General features: G+C 41.8%; 1 pseudogene; it reads right to left on the bottom strand.

Moving 5' to 3' along the window:
• Window positions 1-2169: 2169 nt before the first annotated feature.
• Window positions 2170-4737, bottom strand: LOC104682328 (annotated as a pseudogene).
• Between the last annotated feature and the right edge of the window lie 827 nt (window positions 4738-5564).

Here is a 5564-nt window from a genome sequence, read left to right as displayed (position 1 = left end):
ATCTGAATATAAATTCCAGGTATACTTTTCTCATCTAGGTATCTTGGTCAGCACTACCCAATAGAAATAGAGAGTCATGTATGTAATTTTCAGTTTCTTGGCAGCTACATTTAAAAAGTTAAAAGTGGCTGGGAGCGGTGGCTCACGCCTGTAATCCCAGCACTTTGGGAGGCTGAGGCGGGTGGATCACCTGAGGTCAGGAGTTCAAGACCAGCCTGGCCAATACAGCAAAACCCCGTCTCTACTAAGAATACAAAAAATTAGCCAGACATGGTGGCAGGTGCCTGTAATCCCAGCTACGTGGGAGACTGAGGCAGGAGAATCTCTTGAACCCAGGAGGTGGAGATTGCAGTGAGCAGAGATTGAGCCATTGTACTCCAGCCTGGACAACAAGAGTGAAACTCCGCCTCAAAAAAAAAAAAAAAAAAAAAAAATTAAAAGCACAAGTAAAATTAACTTTAACAATATATTTAATTTTACTTAATATATTCCAAAATTTATTTCAACATTAAATTCTATGATAATAAGAAGATATGTGCACTCTTTTTCATACAAAGTCTTTGCAATCTAGTGAGTATTTTACATTTATAACACATTTTCATTTGGACTAGGCCCATTTCTAGCGTTCAGTGCTACATGTGGCTAGAAGAGCTGTTCTAAATGCTCTTAGAGCATCTGCAAATATCTTGGAGCATGCGTATGTGTTAGGTAAGTAAAATGTTAGACCTAAATAATTTAGCTACTTTATCCATTTAATGTTCGGAGTTTCGGAAGTAACGTATTTACTAGCTGATTAATATTTTTACTCAAGTAGAAAATAGTTTCTAGTGGTTCCATCTTAATCATGGCCATTTAATTCATCATAAACTTATTTCAAGAAGAGGTTGCCATTTGCACAGTTACGGCAAACTCTTAAGCTGAGAAGAAATTTGATTTTTCTTGATTACATATAAGCATGTAAAATTTAGTATTTGGACTTAAAGAAAACCTTTTGTTATGATAGAATACTGAAATAGATTTTGTTTGATGAACTCTATCTTAATGCGGAGATATTGAAGTCCATTACGAAATTAGTCCCCATAAATTTCCTTTTTTCTTTCTTATTGTTATGATTATCAAATGCTGATTCATAAACTAAATGTCATAAAGATTTATTTAAGTTTGAGGACAAATCTTCACAGCCAATGATGAGTTTTTCATTATTGAATTTTATTTTCCTGGTCATGTACCTTCTGCCTCTACTAGTGTACTGTGTGCTTGTTTTTACCACTGCACAGTGCCTAAGTGTTCTGTAGCTCCCTTAATGGGAACTATGTTTTGAAGAGCTCCTTAAGGCTGTTTATTAAGATGGCACTTTGTTTCTTTATTTGTGCTCTGGACACATAAATATTAATAAATCTATTCAGCCAATCACATATTTTTAGAACTCAGATGTGTCAGACATAGTTATCTTTTTTTTTTTTTTTTTGAGAGGGAGTCTCGCTCTGCCACCCGGGCTGGAGTGCAGTGGCCGGATCTCAGCTCACTGCAAGCTCCGCCTCCCGGGTTCACGCCATTCTCCTGGCTCAGCCTCCCGAGTAGCTGGGACTACAGGCGCCTGCCACCTCGCCCGGCTAGTTTTTTTTTTTTTGTATGTTTTTAGTGGAGACGGGGTTTCACCGTGTTAGCCAGGATGGTCTCGATCTCCTGACCTCGTGATCCACCCGTCTCGGCCTCCCAAAGTGCTGGGATTACAGGCTTGAGCCACCGCGCCCGGCCAGACATAGTTATCTTAACAAATTTATCTCTATCCCTATCTCCCTCTGATGCAATTTCACTTAGCCAACCTACTTAATGCAATTGCCTAAAGGGCTTTCTACTAAGAAAAGAGTACCAAGGAGGAGACCAGATGTTTCACAATCAAGCTTACAGAGCAATTTCCTAGAAATTAGCATATGCAAGGCTATAGGAAGTGATTTAAAAGTGTTAACTCATGTAATCCATTTAACCTCATTAATAAGGTTTAATTTCGTCACAACCTTATGAGAGGAAGAGTATTATTTCCCTCATTTTTACATATTAGGAAACTGATGGTCAGAGATGCTAAGTAACTTGCCCCGCGGCAATCACTAGTAAGTGGAGTTGGGTCCCGGCATTCTGGCCCCAGAGGCTGTGCTCTCAGCTGCTGCCTCACAGCCCCTTTCCACTGATACATGCAAGAAAATCCACATGATTCCCAGCATGATTTTTGCTGAGCCCTTCCAAGGAGGCTGAAAGGAACAGAGGACACATTACTGCATGGAACAGACAGGAAATATTTTATTAGTTTCCAGATGGAGCAAAGGATAGAGTAAAAACATTTCAGTAGAGCTCCGCAGACAGCTCTCCTCAGGGAGCCCACTCTGGCATCTGTGGCCCCCCAGTCGAGGTACTGCCTATAGTCCCCCGACCTCAGCAGGTACTGCTGCCCACCCGGTAGTTGGGCAGCTAGTAGAGGACCCAGGAGCCCTTCAGTACATTGAAGGAGTGGATCTCACTGAGGTGAAAGCGGTCGTGAAGACAGGAGCAGTCTTCAGTGATCTCTACCATCTGGCCCCTATAATCCTCTGGGTCATAGATCCTGAGCCTGCGGGAGCTAGCCTGCGGATTCAGCAAACAGCAGATGAGGGAAAGTCAGAAAACCTGACCTCATGTCAGCAGGGACCCCTGGGGAATGGACTTTAAAAAAATCTTTGCTTTATCAAAGGTGAGCAGACTAAAAGAAAGAGATGGCTAATACCAGGGGCACTGTGTATAGTTGGATAGGTTGTCTACTGTGAAGCTCAAGAGGGCGTCATTCCCAGTTCATTTGGTAGGAATGATGCTCCCTAGGGCTGTTAGTACAATCTACATGAACAGACACACTGGTCTTGCTCAGGACCACTTTCAAGTGTTTAATGTATTTGTTTCATTCTCTACTTTATAGATTTATAGTGGTTTGGGGCTCTCCCTGGAGGACATACAAAATAATCAGATTTTAAACAAAAGATAAATGTGTCCCTGGCAACAGGTATTATTTTGAATCTCAATAACATTAGAAGCTAGAGGGAGAGGAGGCTGAATTGCTTTTACCCAAGCAAGGCATAAATTGGTGGCAATTCAGGAAGGCAGTCCAGCCTGGGCAATCCCCTCATCTGTGCCTTTCTGCTTTAAGCCCGCTGCTCTAACGTGCTGAAAAGCAAGAGCCATCACAAAGACTAGGTTTCATTTCTCAGCTCCAACATGTGCTCCTATAAATCAGTTTTAGGTAATAACCAAAAATGGAAGTTCAAGATCTTGAAAGAGGCCTGTACAGCATCAAAGAGTATAAAATCTTTAGAAAAATAGAAAGTTAGGCTGTTTCTCCTGAACTATTCCTGCCTTTCTCTCTTGAGCACTTGTTTTTTCCTTCATCTGCTTGTTTCTTTCCCTTGTCACAATGTTTCCTCTTCCATCACTAAAACCCTCTTTAGGAAGGATTCTCATAAGCAATTCCTTTTGTGGCATGAACAACTGCTAATAAGGTATTTTACATTGGTCAGCATTCTGTGTTTGCAGAGGACTGACATGTTGCTTCATTCGTTCTTCACAACACCCTGGAACATGTGGAGCAACATTAAAGCCTTTTACCCTTTTACTGGAAAACTAAAGACTGGATCTTACACTCTGTAATTAGAAGAGTTGGAACTTGAAATTAGAAATCTAAGTTTTTGGGCTCCTAATGCCAGACTGGGTCCCTATCAAGCTATTAAACCCTGTGAGGGGATTTCAGACTTCACAAAAATGGTTCATTTTCCCAGGACTGTCACAGTCAACTTTAGGGAATCCCTAACTGTGAAATTCCAGCCTGCTGGGGCTTCATTTGGGTAACAGGGGGCCCTGCAGGAGCTATTGGAATCTCGTTGGTTACTGGTTTGCTCAGTCAGAAGGCAGGACTTCAGAGACCCTTGACGTTCATAATAATAGTTAATACTGGGAGGTGGGGATTGGCCTGTACCAGGTGTCCTCCTTTCACCCTCATTGCAACCTTAGAAAGGAAGTACTCTTATTAGTCCTAATTCATAGGTGAAGAGTACCAAGCTTAGGTACTCTTCAAGAAATAGCCGGGTACCTAGTTTAGGACTACCTGAGAGCAAGGAATTCTGTTGCTCATTCATCACCTGTGGCATAGACGCTCTGAGCGAATGCCATACACAACTTATTCTCAGTAGCGGTGAATCTGACTAGCAAAATAAAATAATGTCCAGTTAAAGCACTGCATCACATACTTTTTCAGTGGGAGGAAACCTTAGGGATGTTAATAAAGGAAAAGAGAATATAGTTAGAGCTAGAAAACAGAAGGCTGCCATCCCATCCCATCGCGTGTCGTGTGAATCATCCATGTGGATAACTGATGCGACTTGAGGTCACGGAAGGGACCCGGCGGGACTGCACTCACGTGGGGGATGAGGCAGCAGGAGCGGACCCGGTCGCTGAGGCCCATCCACTGCTGGTGGTCGGCATAGTAGCTGCGGCGCAGGAAGTACTGGAGGCCGGAGTAGTTGGGCAGCTCATAGAGCATCCAGCAGCCGCTGGCCACGCGCACTGAGTGGCAGCGGCTCAAGTAGGGCTGCAGGTTGGGGTGGTCGCTGCAGCATTCGTAGTGGCGGCCCTGGAAGCCCGGTCCTCCAAGAGGGTGATCTGCAAGGCAAGGCGAGGGCTCACAGGCCTGCCGCTTTCCCAGTCTCCAGCCCCGGCCATGCGGGGAGCTCCCGGGGCAGGGCTCACCTTCTCCTTGGCTGGCTGGGCTGAGCGGGTGGGGCGGCATTGTCAGGTGTTGTTGTTTGAAGATTAATTAAGGGATGGTTGGTTTATTTTTAAAAATCATTAATGATTAATAGTTACTCATGTTGCTTTTTAAATTTCAACTTTACTTTTGATCTAATGTATATAGCTTTTTGTGGAACAGATCCCTTTTTAAGTAAAACTTTCCATAAGACTGAAAATAAATAGCATGTCTGTCTATATATATGTATAGACAGATATATATGTAAATATATAATATATATTAATTATATATAATATATAATACATTAGTTAAGAAATCATGGAGAAGATTTTTTCTTTTTTTTGTATGAACAAAAGATAAATAGTATACATTAGGCACAAATCTTAGTAGGAATATAATTATAAAATCTATATTTATCCTCTCTTCCCTAAAGGCTCTACTAAAGCACTTAAGCTTTTCCTCTAAGCTCTGGGGGTAGGGGGGTTGGGATCCAAAAATAGTCATAGAACATAATGCAAAGTAAAATGAAGAATTGAACTGCTGTCAAATAAAGAATGCATTACTAAGTATGTTGGTGAAGAAAATGAAATACTTGAATCATCAGGGTCTCAAAAGTACTTTCTCCTAAAGGCTCGTAGCATGTGTTCCCAAAAGGATTTGGAAAAACCTACTTCTTCCGACTGCTTTATTTTTTGAACCATTTGATCAATGTTGAAACTATTCCCAAGACAAAATTTAAGTAATGAATTTCCTAATAACTGGATTTCTTCCTGAAGTATGTTTTTAAGCCATTCTGAGG

Source organism: Rhinopithecus roxellana, chromosome 14 (genome assembly GCF_007565055.1).
Source record: "Rhinopithecus roxellana isolate Shanxi Qingling chromosome 14, ASM756505v1, whole genome shotgun sequence".
Lineage (NCBI taxonomy): Eukaryota > Metazoa > Chordata > Mammalia > Primates > Cercopithecidae > Rhinopithecus > Rhinopithecus roxellana.
This window is presented reverse-complemented; position numbering and strand designations above follow the sequence as displayed.